The following is a 14,956-nucleotide window of genomic DNA, read 5'->3' as shown; positions in this document are numbered from 1 at the left end:
ATTAGCACATTTTGATCATCGCATCATCATAATGCTTTCATAATCGTTTGAAAGCTCAAAAACAAGCAACGTGAGGTGTCCCTTGATTTTTTATTTATATCTGCAGATAGGACAGGCGTCCGGGTGAGCGGTGAGCAGGTGAGATAGGACAGGCTTCGATACTAAACAAGCAACCGTTGTCCGCCAGCGTTTTGCATTTTTGCCTCACAGATATCAGTATGATATAGGATGGGCTTGAATCGACTTAGTACATTTTTGAAAATGGCCAGAAATATGACTGAAAATCCAATTTTGCTTCCCTTTACCTGACACACATACCCACGCAAGCACACACACACACAAACTTTAGAAATTCGGGACGAAGGCACCATGACGTCATAGGAAAGGTACATGATTGAGTTAATGACCATTACAACAGTGTGTAACTAGATCTCAGTAGCAAAGTGTAGAATAATTGTTCAGCAGACAGAAAGATTGCTTCTCTTCTCACCAGCTCTCTACATGTAGTTTGGTCTGTTCCATTTTAGAAATGGAAAATCCTAAATCGTTTAGCTTATAGAAATCATGATGAAAACAGAGAGTTTACAGACTGGGTGCATTGGCGTGGCCGGCGTCCCCACAGCATACTTTAATCTCCAAGCAGATCTTTCGGTTGGGTGGCAAAAGGCAGTATCCATTGGCCATCCTGTATCCATTGGCCGTCCTGTATCCATTAGCCAACCGAGTACCGGCAGATCTTCGGTGGCTAATGGACACTCCGTTGGCCAATGGATACTGTCTTTTGGCCAACTGGATACTCCAAGCTGATCGAAAGATCGATCTGCTTGGAGATTAGTAATTTGGCATTGTGGTTTGGATTGTTGAACTTGAAATGTAAAGTTCTGTATGTGTTCAAACCCACACCACGCTTCAATGTTTTGGTCTCGAGAAAGGCACTGAGCACCCTTTTCTTCACTTGATTCATTGAAAAACAGGACTTGGAAGCACTGTTAAGGACTAATAAAATGTCGCATCTGACGTGGCTTGTGTCGAACTAGAAGCGGTTATACTGTGTTGAAACGCCATCTAGCAGGTACTTGTAGAATGTCATAATCAGCACCAAGGACAGCACCAATCCTGGTCGTCTATCTTCCCCACAGCGGATTGTGGATTTTATGAATCGGCATTGTACGTATGTACTGAATCAGATGAGTTCTTGAGTCGTGGAGCTTCAGCAGCCTTGGTGCCGTCCTCCAGTTACCACCGGCTCCGTATTGTCGCTAACTACCATGGAGTACCCAGGCCTAGAGCCAGGACAGAGCCTCAGAGGACGTGATCTTTATCTTTTTTTTTAGTACAGACGAAAATCAATGCGTGTGCGGATGTCATCCATAAAATTAAGTCGGTGTGGCCTAACCTAGTCAAGTCAGGGTGCTGAATTAGTGCCTTTTGTGTACTATTTTTTGGCGACGCCTCAGGAGGAGCCTAATGGTACAGTATTGTGTGCAGTTTGCAAGAGTTCTAGGAATTGTACAGGCATTTTGTCCACAGGAATGGAATGTCCACAGGCATGTCTAACATCTCTGGTATTTTGCTAACATACATCTATGCCCACATTCCTACGTAGTGAAATTCCAGGAAACCCTTGGGACATTGTGGAAATTGTACAGATTCACAACTGTGCAGACACATCTCTGTCCATTCCCATGCAGCATTATCTAGCTCATATGGCTCCCATAATGTTCATGAAGTAAGCAGAAAGTGAGTTTTCTAAATTAGTGTTGAACGTTTTCCCCCCAGTATCAGTCACCGACAGTCTTCAACTCTGCTGCATTTGAACAGGTACTATATCTTTCTTTATTGCAACGTGTTCATCTGCAAGCGTCCAAAATGACAATGATCCATTCTTTCCTTGCGAGACATCGTCTATCCAAACAAGACAGGTGGAAGATACAAGTGAAGAAAGTGGGAGCCACATTGCAAGTCGTAGAAGCTGCAGCACACGCCTTTAACAATTAAGGGTTAATGACCCACCTCAGGTTGTTTATTGTGACATAACGTCTGACCAGCGACCTATGGAAGTATAGCCACCGAACAAACCACCGAGTGAGCGAGGCGTTACGTTACCGTAAACACCGGGGGAAGAACGGGTCATTAGCTTTATTTTATGACATAGCCAATTCGTACCATGAAAGTTATTATTATGTAGTCAATTCAAACTGACGCCGACATTGTAAGAAGATACTTGAAAAGTTGAGAGCCATCATTCCTGCAAGTGTTCATAATTGGCTGATCATTAAATGCACATCCTTTTTCTTCATTAATCCTTTCAACTATTTTACTTATTCTCTAGTTTCCAAACATACAGGGGCAGGTGGACATATTATGTATTAGTTTGTTACAGTATGAAATCAATATACAAAAATATACAAGATACAATCATTATGATACTAGTATACAGTTTCTTGGTGAGACAAACCAGAAGCAACCTAAGCTACGCCATGTGGCTGGCTTTGTTTGTTTGAACCATTCTTTATTTATGCAGGCCTTCAGGCCGCTGTTCATGTTGTTGTAAAAAAATAATGAGTAAAGAGATTTGCTGCCTTTTTTCTCGTCTTAGGGACTTTTGCCTTTAGTGACCTGGCTATATGATAATAACAAATAATTAAATAAGCCTTGGGCAACACTGCTTGTATTTTTTTTTTCTTACAATCATGGCTTATGTTCTTTTTTGGTCATTTTTAGTAAGGAAACACGTCCTCGTAAACTAGAGCAATCATAAGGAAAACAATTTAAAAGCACTTTTACGTATTCAGGAACAGAAAGTACAGGTAGCATATGTGCGCCACCTAGCACACGGCATAGAAAGCACAAATAATTTAAGTATCAAAAATAAAATCATGTTTCATTGTGCTGTTTGCATCTTATACAATTTTGGAAAAGACTTGAAATAGACCTGTGTGCCAGTAAACATTTCGTGAACTCGAACTGGAATATTCTTGTACTGTGCTTAGATTTGAGTGGAACAAAATGTTTTAACGGTTGGAAAGTAAAAACCTACTAGTAGATGGAAGTAGTTTTCACTGCTCACTAAATCGGGTTACATACTCATGTCATCTACAAATAGCTTTTACTACAGTAACTATGGTTGTTTTATGTAGTAAGCAATTAATTTCATTGTGTCAACAATTATTACATTATTAAGTTCTAATTGCATATCATTGGAAGGAATGGCTGTATTAAGCTATTCAGAAGGATGGTATCAATTAGTACTTATCTTACTTTACTTTAATATTGTATTAGTGCATAACATGTTGTATGCAATGACCAATGTAGAAAAACAAAAATTTACTTGTATATTAGTTTGTTTTGGAGTCATAAAAATGCTATGTTCTGTATTTGATGAGATACCATGGCAATGGCTTTTGAAAAGCATCACAATGAGGACCTGAAGAATTTTTCTACGATACGTGACGTGTGGGGGGTAAATATCTGCTGTAAAATAAACGAAAATTGTATACAATCACTGTCCACAAAAACTAGTGAAATTGAGATTATTGAAATGTTTTATTCGTGGGTATGTCTGTATCAGAGTCACATTGTTATAATCTCTCAAAATTTACATCAATGCTGTACAAGATCATTTAAAAAATGAAATCATATTTTAACATTTCGCGACTGTATGAAGAAAGATAAATGTCATCAACTATTGCAATGTAAAATTGCTGCTGATTGTGACATTGGCCAATAATGGGTAAAATGTTACACTACTGTACAGAAGAGTTAAATGATAACCAAAACTAAGCAAATGTAACCATACTGGACCGTAATGTAAATGCCATGCCGATTTGTATGTATATATGATGTATAACTTTGGCATTATTGGGAATTTTCTGAGTATAAATTTTTTTCTACTTTTTAATATGTATCGCTTTGTGTAGAAAAGTCAATGAATAAACAACCATGCACAATGAAGTCTTGTTTCCTTTTTGTATTGTTGTCTATATGAACATACAATCCTACATTTTTCTCTTTGTTGAGCCACATAAAATTGCCATATTGCACCCACATTATAGCGTTGTCATATGAGCGTACACTGCTATTGACGTTTTAAAACATAAGTTATACTTTGCTGCCACATGATAACATGTACGAAAATGATGTAACAATCAAGCCCCCCCCCCCCCAAAAAAAAAATTGTGACCATATTGTAAATCTTACAAAGAAGCTACAAAATCAACAAGTATATGCCGTAAATTGCAAAAAATTGCAAAAAACAACTATTGAAAAACGGATACTAGTGTCTTGGAATACACTTTTCTATCGTACTAGTTTTGAGTATCAGATGCGAGTATAAATAAGCTGAAAATGTATTTCGAGCCCTGCTTACATAGTGTAGAAAATACGGTCCAAAACGACTTTTTAAAAAATTATGAATCACTATACTAGCTACAAACCGAAATGGAAAAGGAAGGAGGTTGGAAAAGGGATCCAACGTCCTTGGCAAAAACAAAACGTGTTATACACAAGACTCTACAACTGAAGTTGAGTAAACAGCCGCATCGGTCTTTAAAGTTTATCAAACGGGTTTGAGTAGAAGCAGAAACTCAATCAAATCAAACTCGTCTGGTACACATAAAAAAAGCGCGGCCCTCTTCCAACCTTGAACCTTGAAAGGGCACATCAGTTGTTTTGGACATATATGGATGAAACCTGAAGTTTATAAAGCAGATTATATTACACACCATCTTCGCAACCGGCTACAAGATACACATATACAAGAGTGGTTTAGTTGCATTAGAAATAATTCTAAGCTGTCTTTTCTTAGCAAATTAAAAAACTGTTATGAACAAGAAACATACCTTTGTGATATAGATAACTTTGGAATTCGTAAAGCAATAACTCAATTAAGAATCAGTAGCCATAAATTGAATATTGAAACAGATAGATATTACAATATAGCCCCTGACCAAAGGTTCTGTCCATTTTATCCAAAGCATATAGAAAATGAATTTCATTTTGTTATGGAATGTACCAAATATGATGTTATACGTAACAAGCTATTTACATTTCTCGAATCAAGTACCATAGATTTTAAGAGTCTCGATGTTGGAGACAGATTTGAATATATCTTTACATGTAATGTTCCCCACAACGCAAAAATAGGTAGATATATAAAGGAATGCTTTGTTATTAGAAAAAATACCGAAACTTGTGATTAGCCCACTCGATTGTAACACTTTATCAAAAACTTGTGACATCCCTTATTATTTGAATAATTATGATATAGATATGTTAGGTTTTATTCGACATTAGGTCTTATTCAACACACTTATTTTATTGTTGTTACTCTCTTTATGTAGTTTGCCATACAATGTACCATGTGCAATTGTCGTGCAATAAAGTTCTATATATTTTGAGTTGTTGTCTATGTGGCGTCCTGCGTATAACACGTGTTGTTTTGCCAAGGACGTTGGATCCCTTTTCTAACATTGGTTTTTCCATTTCTGTATGTAGCTTGTACATTGTATAGTGATTCACTTTTTTCAAAACTCTAGAGTATCATTAAAGGATGTAAATATTATAAAACATGGAAATACTGACAAACAATTGTGTTGTATATACACCCTTTTCCAACTGCTTGAATCTTGAAAGGGCACATCAGGGATGCCATCAAGGGAAACAATAGGTTCTTCTTCTCTACTCGTCATACTTTTGCTGTATACGTGCTTTTAAATTGAATGAATGAATGAATGAATGAATGAATGAATGAATGAAGACCTTTTAAATTTAATGTGTGTCTTCGTTTTTGCTCTAGTTTACCAGAAAAAGTGTGTGTTGAAGTTACCTTAATGGTACTTTTTTTTGCTATTTTCAGACCAAAAGTGCTCTTTAATTTTGGCTCCTTTGTCCTAGTATTACAAACAGATGACCGGCAATTTCGTACAGTGGCGCCTTGGGGACACGCCCTATCTTGTTTGGAAATCTCACACAGTAATATCGAAGTATTGTCATTTTGGACGCTTGCAGATGAAGGGAAAGGAACGGTAGCACTGGTTATCATTCCACTGTCCCTTTTTCACGATTATATACAGGAAAAAGTGGCCGGCAGAGCCCCTCTGTTGAAGGAAGAACAACAATATTAATTGGTGCATAGTCCAGTAGCGTGCGTAGTCCAGTGATTAGCGATCCTGCCTTTGGACTATGAGGTTGGGAGTTCGAATCCCGGCTGTTGTTGCTCACCCGACATGCACGCTACTGTTTAGGGTCGCAGTCCTTAGGACGGGACGTTAAGCCGTGGTCCACTGTTCATTGCGCTTGTCGAAAAGAGCTAGGGGAATTTCCCGGCCGGTACAATGAACCTGTAAATACTGTACATAGCGTCTGTCTTCTCTGTCACGAACAGTGGAGGATTAGCTCTTCAGTGAGCTAAACTGATTCGAGATCACTTTCACTTTCTTTTTCTAAAGTTTCTTACCGGTGTCGACGTCTCCCCGATGCTTCACGCAAAGGCGTAGAATGATTGTACTATTGTTCAGTTTTTCAATTATCTTAGGCTATACGTACGTATACGTAGTTCAAAATCCTGTTGTAGTCGCCATTCAAGACTCCTTTACATTGTAAAGGGCAACTAACAATAGATGATAGGTAGTATACATGTATAGTACTGTCGTAATGTATAGATTCCTAGCAATTAGCATTAGAATATAGCGTTCCAGTATGCAATACTCATGTTTCGCATACTGCGTATCCTCTTGTGCATTTAGCCCATCTGGGCAAGAACATGCAATAAAGATTCATATCATTGTACTGGCATGTTAGATTTGCCATCATCTTTTTGACTAACAGCAAAGGGAACTTACAGTCAAACATATTAAAAGCTATCATAATAGTCTAGCAAACCTAAGCTAGCAATCTCAGCAAAGTCGAGCACACACCTTTGAGTACATGCCGACGCAGTCCTGTGGCTTATCCAAGTTCAAGAAATGGCGGTTGTTGTTGGGCTGACCCGGCTGCCAGTTTGTGTAGGTAACCGGTGACCCATCCGTAAACTTACGGAATCCGTCATTGCGATGCAGTCCAAACCAGACGAGATGAACACCCGACTCCCCTACTGGAGCTGTATGAATGAATGAATGAATGAATGAATGAATGAATGAATGAATGAATGAATGAATGAATGAATGAATGAATGAATGAATGAATGAATGAATGAATGAATGAATGAATGAATGAATGAATGAATGAATGAATGAATGAATGAATGATTGCGGAAATGAATGAATGGATGATGGAGGAAATGAATGAATGGATGAATGAATGAATGAATGAATGATGGAGGAAATAAAGAGATGAAATGAATGAATGAATGAATGAATGAAAGATGGAGCAAATAAAGAGATGAAATGAATGAATGGATGGATGGATGAATGAATGAATGAATGATGGCGGAAATCAATGAATGGATGAATGAATGAATGAATGAAAGATGGAGGAAATAAAGAGATGAAATGAATGAATGAATGAATGAATGAAAGATGGAGGAAATAAAGAGATGAAATGAATGAATGAATGAATGATGGCGGAAATGAATGAATGGATGATGGAGGAAATGAATGAATGGATGAATTAATGAATGAATGAATGAAAGATGGAGGAAATAAAGAGATGAAATGAATGAATGAATGAATGAATGAATGAAAGATGGAGGAAATAAAGAGATGAAATGAATGAATGAATGAATGAATGAATGAATGAATGAATGAATGTGCACAGAGTCAACTCAAAAGTACATAAAATCAAATGAACTAAACATATGAACGAGTCAGGGAAAGAGAAAACCAAAGGAGAAACAATTGTAACACATGTGATTGAAAAAACGCTTTATTCAGCTTTTCAACCAATCAGACATGTTATGCTATCCTAGTATGTTATGGAGCTTATCAGCGCAAAAATTCACAAAAAATTCTGTTGATCACCTTTCGCTTTTCTACTTTCACTACGAATTGCTGACGTCACTTGTCCCAAATTTTACGTGGCCTAAGTGTTTAGGTACTTCCATTTTGAACACTTGCTGTAGTAGAACATTAAAAATTCGACGCTCTTTTTGTGTGGGAACAAAGTTTTGAGGCTCTACCTCGATTAAAATGTGACAACGAAATTGCATCACCCACCGTCAGTAATGATACCGTTGATGAAGTTGGCCTCGTCACGGCTTTTGATAGAAGCCAGATTTGCACCGAGTTGTTCACACCGTAACTTTGCCTTTTCCCAGTTAGCTTTGTCTCTCATCAACTTGTAGCAGTGGGTCTCATATCCACTCCACCCTGTAGGACATGGTTTGGCTGTAACATATAAACGATTGGTATAATTGATCAGTTTAGTTTAAGCAGTATAAAAACCGCTCTCGGGGAAATCTGAATGCGCTAAACTTTATTATTATTATTATTTTTGCCAGCACATTAGACGAAAACTTACCTTGCTGACAGTTCTGTCCAGTCCACCCAGGATTACAGATACAGTTGTAGCCGCCATCTTTGTTCACACAGCGGCCATGTTCACATGGGTTTCCAACACATTCATTCAGGTCTGTGTGATGAAGATAATCATATAAATCATACAGCTTAAAAAAATATCATCTTATAAAAAATCAGTAGTTATAGTGTAAAGGTTCATGTTTCAAGAAAGTGATAAAGAATCCCAGCATATATGACTAACACTAATTAAATGCTCACCTTGCTGACAGTTCTGTCCAGTCCATCCAGGGTTGCAGGTACATTTGTATCCGCCATCTTTGTTCACACAGCGTCCATGTAGGCACGGGTTCTTGGTACATTCATTCAGGTCTGTGCCAAAACAGGGAAAACAAGTTTTTGTGGTCACGGCTGGAATTGCCAACTATATCCAGTATACATGGATGTTGGCCATTGCTGGGTATGTAAATTTTGCTTGCAAGCAGACTGATAGTCAATCGGAAAAGGGCTTTACAAAATACAGAAACAAAGAAACATTCACATTGCATTTACATTGCAACTTCAATACTACAAAAACCTTGCTGACAGTTCTGTCCAGTCCATCCAGGGTTGCAGAAACATTTGTATCCGCCATCTTTGTTCACACAGTTTCCATGTAGGCATGGTTTCCAGGTACATTTATTCAGATCTGTATCAACACAGAAAGAAGTTGCTGAGCTAAATGGTATTCCTGGAGTAAATTGATTTTGGACATTCCAAGAAATTTGTTCCAAGAAATGTCAGTCAACTAGTTAAGGACCTTCATTGGGCTAATATACAATGCATCTGAAACTTCGACTGCTACACAAAAATAACTCAACTTGCTGACAGTTCGATCTGTCCAGTCCATCCTGGGTTGCAGGTACATTTGTATCCGCCATCTTTGTTCACACAATGTCCATGTTTGCATGGGTTTCCATCACATTCATTCAGGTCTGTGTCCAAACGGAAAAGCGTTCGTTAATCCTAAGGCCGTGTTTAAGTGAAGTCACCCAAGGCGCTTTACATGTGGTTTACCCCGAAACCGGTTTCAAGTGGCTCCATCTGAACGCTCCGAAATCACATTGAAAGCGCCTCGATCCCAAACCACTTCAAGAGGTGGTTTTGAATCGGTTTTCCCCCATCGCGATTTGCGTCTGAACGCAATGTGAGTTCAATGTGACTTCGCCTGTGACCAACTTTTACGTGGCAGCAACTTAAGGGGGCACACCCCAGTTTATTTTGGGTCTCAATTTGATTCTGCATACCCTCAACTCTAGCGACCGTCTCTTTCAGGAAATACCTCTTAAGCCAAAACACTCTGTTTGCAAATGAAGGATATCCCTCTAGCTACGAGAACAAAAGAATTTCAATTTCTTTCACCTCTCACATTTTAGTAAATTTTAGGGGGAAAAAGAATTTTTCGATGAAAAATGATGCCAAAAATTGGCCATTTTCACGTGGAATTAAACCCATCACCCAGATTTTAGCCACCGATATGACTTATATGGTCGGAAAGAGAAAACCCTTATGTATTATTAAGAAAAGTATAAAGAAAATCCTAACACTGAGATTATCACAATAGCCCGTCGCGCGAGACATAGCTACAGCACCCCCAGAACGCATACAAGGCATATCTAGGTCAAACCGAAGCACCGCCCTCAGGGCGGAAGGACACCCGGAAGTAAGCCTCGGGCCCGAAATCAATTTTCACCCAAAACACGCCACTTCTTACACTTTCCAGCCATGTTAGTAGTTAATCCCATTTTGCAGCAGATTATGAGAAATGTAAACTCAAACATGAACCCTCCGAACCCCTTCGTCACTTTTTTTCCGGGCACTACAGTGGACCCCTGTCGCGGAAGAATTGGTGTGTGCACCGTTAAAGAGCAGTAATGGTCAAATAATGTGTCCGTTCTAGGACGAGCTTCACCGCCTCTGGTCGTTGACCTCTGACCTTAATAACACGCCACCTTGCGTGTTATCATCAAACAGCAATAAATGTAGCTCAAGCGAATTGTGATCAGACACGGTTTAACAGGAATGTGTGGCACGTGGACCAGATGTGAGGAGTGTGAGTTACCCGAATCGCGGTTTGGGTGACTTCACTTAAACACGGCCTAATTGTAGTAATGCAGATAAAGAAATTAGATATCATAGATTAGAGTTGGAGTAGATGGACATGCCAAAAGTATTGAGACAGCACTGAGGCCCCGTGCAAATATTGCTTAGCTGTGGAAATGAAAAAAAAATGTAGTAAGAAGAATCACCAGTGCCAGTGACCTTAACGCGAAACGTTTTAAACATGAATGATTAGAAGTTGTTGGCGTTAATTATAAAGTCTCGGGACATGGCAAGGTTGCCATCGCCATCATTCCGACAGGTCTCTGCTGCTTGCTTCTCTGAAGGTCCTATGTGTGGTGAAGAGCTGGTACCACTTTTTATAACCACCATAGGGACAAGCCCCGAACAAAACAAAACAAAACGGTTTTTAAGTATGTTAGTGAAATGTCTTTAAAGAGTAGAAAGATATCGTTAGATATTCATACCTTTAAGATAAAACAAATGCATAATGTTTACCCTCACATTGTCTAGCCGTACTACTAAGTATTTCTCTGTTTATTCTTACTCAAACACATGTAAATATGTTAACCCGTCCCTTGCTACATGTACATCATGTAATCCAACACCACAGGTGTCTGCTACAACTTGTTACCATGGTGACAGACGTCCTGTCAAGGTCATTAACCTTTTGCCTTTTTGGAACAGAAGACGAAACCACGCAAGCCGATATCTTTCCTTAAGCTTCTGTGAAAGAAGCATTCGAATATGGAAAAAAAGGCTTGACCCACAGGGATGTGTTATTCTATTACCTTGGTCTCCTGGTGTCTCGGAGCGTCGGGATGTTTGCGGATGCCCCGGCCGATGCCCCTTTTCACCGGGAGGGCCAGCTGGTCCCACGGTCCCATTTTCACCGGGAGGGCCAGCTGGTCCCACGGTCCCATTTTCACCGGGAGGGCCAGCTGGTCCCACGGTCCCATTTTCACCGGGAGGACCAGGAGGCCCGATAGACCCAGGGCCGGCCGGCCCCATGCACATGGCCCCCTTTTCTCCAGGAGGGCCAGGTGGTCCCACGACTCCCTGGAGTCTGTTAGATCCTGATCGGTATAAAAGAATAGTTTTATTTTCATGAAGAAGGTTCCTGGAATCCACGGAATTTCACCTTCAGTAATGAATACAACCATAGCAAAGTACAGCTTACGGAAAATATGAAAAAATAAAATGATTCTAAAATTATGATTGTTACATTATTCTACTTACGGGTTAACTCAGCTAGACACAGTTCTGTCTTCCTGCTCAGCTTGAAAATATCTTCAGAATTCAAGCTGCTTTTAACTGTTTACAAAAGAACAGGGCGTACTAAGTTTATAAACACACAAGAGAGACAGGGTCTGCTATAGTGACCGTCATGAGGGACATGTGGTAATGAAGTTACTTTATCTGCAGATTGACGAAATTGAAGAATTTGGTCGCATATAAATCTAGTAAACCTTTGCCAAAGTCATAGACATTTTTAATCTACATGTCATTCCCCTATATCTACGTACTTAGGCCATTTCATATGCAGTGCTTTACAAAAGAGAGAATAAAGTTCATTCATTCATTCATTCATTCATTCATTCATTCATTCATTCATTCATTCAGTCATTCAGTCATTCAGTCATTCATTCAGTCATATCAAACGTACATCACCGGATTTAATCCGGAATAATGACGGTGATGATGATGATGATGATAGCCATCTTTAATGTAAAAAAAAAAACATTAGACCCAAACAAATCTATTGGTAGTAGATATGGTGACTACTGTACTTATGTAATACGCCACCAAAATAACTGCCATGTCCAGGACAAAAGATACAAAAAAGGTTCTTGTACAGTATTAGGATAACCAAGATAACTTATTTTATATTATGTCCGACCCTTACCTCTTTCGTCGTGACCTGCATGAGTGAAAAGCGACCTGCAGGTCGATTTGAGCTTCTAGTAAGTAAAGAATGCTTCAAACTAACAAACAAACCTGCTAAATATGGTAGCAGAATGGCATTCACCACGACAAACACAACATTGGTGATTTGCCACATCTTCTTGCACAGGCCCCAACATTTATTTCGCACGCTGTTAGCTTCTTCATCGTAAGTCGCATCTAATTGAAGAAACACCTTTTAGTTAACCCTATTCAGGCGTGGGGGTATCTGGTCCTGTCCTTGGTACTACAAAGTCTATCTGGTCCTGTCCTTGGTAGTATAAGTATATTTGGTCCTGCCCTTGGTACTAAAAAGTGTATCTGGACCTGTCGTTGATACTAAAAAGTCTATCTGGCCCTGTTCTTGGTGCTAAAATTCTATCCGGTCCAGTCCTTGGTCCTAAAAAGTCTATCTGGTCCTGTCCTTGGTACTAAATTTTTTATCCAGTCCTGTCTTTGGTACTATAAAGTCTATCCGGTCCTGTGAAACAGTCTATCTGTTCCTTTCTTTGGTACTATAAAGTCTATCTGGTGCTGTACTTGCATTGGTAATAAAAGTCTATCTGATCCTGTCCTTGGTACTAAAAGTCTATCTGGTCCTCTCATTGAAACTGAAGAGTCTATCTGGTCCTGTCCTTGATGCTAAAATGTCTATCTGGTCCTGTCAAACAGTCTATCTGGTCCTTTCTTTGGTACTAAAACTCTATAAGGTCCTGTAATTGCATTGGTACTAAAAGTCTATCTGGCACTGTCCTTGGTACTACAAAGTCTATCTAGTCCTGTTTTTGGTACTATATAATCTATCTGGCCCCATCCTTTTTGCTGAAAAGTCTATCCGGTCCTGTCCTTGTTACTAAAACGTCTATCTGGTCCTGTTCTTGGTACTAAAAAGTCTATCTGGTCCTGTCCTTGGTACTAAAAAGTCTATCTGGTCCTGTCCTTGGTACTAAAAAGTCTGCCCGGTCCTGTCCTTGATGCTAAAACGTCTATCTGGTCCTGTCCGTGGTACTAAAAAGTCTATCTGGCCCTGTCCTCGGTACTAAAAAGTCTATCTGGTCCTGTCCTTGGTACTAAAAAGTCTATCTGGCCCTGTCCTTGCTACTAAAAGTCTATCTGGCCCTGTCCTTGGTACTAAAAGTCTATCTGGTCCTGTCCTTGGTACTAAAAGTCTATCCGGTCCAGTCCTTGGTACTAAAAAGTCTATCTGGTCCTGTCCTTGGTACTAAAAGTCTATACGGTCCAGTCCGTGGTACTAAACAGTCTATCTGGTCCTGTCCTTGGTACTAAAAGTCTATCCGGTCCAGTCCTTGGTACTAAAAGGTCTATCTGGCCCTGTCCTTGGTACTAAAAGTCTATCCGGCCCTGTCCTTGGTACTAAAAAGTCTATCTGGTCCTGTCCTTGGTACTGAAAAGTCTATCTGGTGGTCCTGCTCGTGGTGCTAGAAGGTCTATGCGTAGCGGTAGCGACGAAAGGACCCTGTTGTCTTACCTGCCCTAGAAACGTACAGAGTGTTGGGTATATTCGCAGCGGCGTCCGCAAGTGACCTCCAGTCAGTCTGCTCTGACTGCGTGGGTGTGGCACCTAAACAACAATAAAATACATGTATTTTAACAATCATATCCATCATAGAATATCTTAGCTACCTTAAGTATCACAAGGCAATTTTATATAGTTGATGTACTGTTCGAAATGAAGGCTAATCTAAGGCACTTTTTAAGACGAAAACACACAAATGACCAAAACAAAAGTCGAACAAATCAAACTCATAATGGGGAGAGGAAATTTATGATGGAATACAGTGTGAAAGTATGAAATTTAAACCACCGTACCTCCTGTAGTCCCAGTCTGGGGCTGCTGCTGCCTGCCGGCCGAGCTCGACATGATGTGACTGTGCAGGGTTCTGAACAGCAAAACGTGTGCTACACCAGACAAAACGTGACCTGACAAAACGACGTTTTTTGGTTTACGCCCGACTCAATACACAAACTAATCCGTACCTCTGACTACTGAAACCAACAGAAAAGGCGGAAAATGTTTTTGAAAAATCGAGACAAATTATATGAAATTTCATAACTTCGGCGATGTAACACTTGAACATGTTTTTAATGTTAACCTTGAGAAATCTCTGTTGTTTACACAAAAGCTGTAAGATGTGTATCTATGTATGCAAATGTAATCAACATTATAAATTTACATAGGCATCGTCAACAGTACGAAAGTCATATTTGTATAAAGTCAGCATTAAGCACGTCTAGTTGTGTTAAATAGGGCACAGAACCTCCAACCCTAATGAAAACAGTAGGGGACCTTCCCGGTGTGAGTGGCGCGAAAAAGCAATCAAACCAACCTCGTCTCCCAAAGATGAAAGTAACGTAGTTGTTTGAAAAAAAAAACCCTGCTAGCTTTGAGTCTGTCCTCAGATGGCATAATGAAAACCCTGCTCTGTGTTTTTACTGCT

The 14,956-nt window shown here is 39.6% G+C and overlaps 1 pseudogene; it reads right to left on the bottom strand.

The window, feature by feature from the left end:
- The window catches only part of LOC109465585, a 213,552-nt pseudogene that overhangs the window by 187,314 nt on the left and 11,282 nt on the right, over nucleotides 1–14,956 (bottom strand).

Source organism: Branchiostoma belcheri, unplaced genomic scaffold, assembly GCF_001625305.1.
Source record: "Branchiostoma belcheri isolate BF01 breed outbred unplaced genomic scaffold, Haploidv18h27 scaffold153, whole genome shotgun sequence".
Classification (NCBI taxonomy): Eukaryota; Metazoa; Chordata; class Leptocardii; order Amphioxiformes; family Branchiostomatidae; genus Branchiostoma; species Branchiostoma belcheri.
Note: the sequence above shows the minus strand (reverse complement) of the source record. Positions and strands in the feature narration are given on the sequence as shown.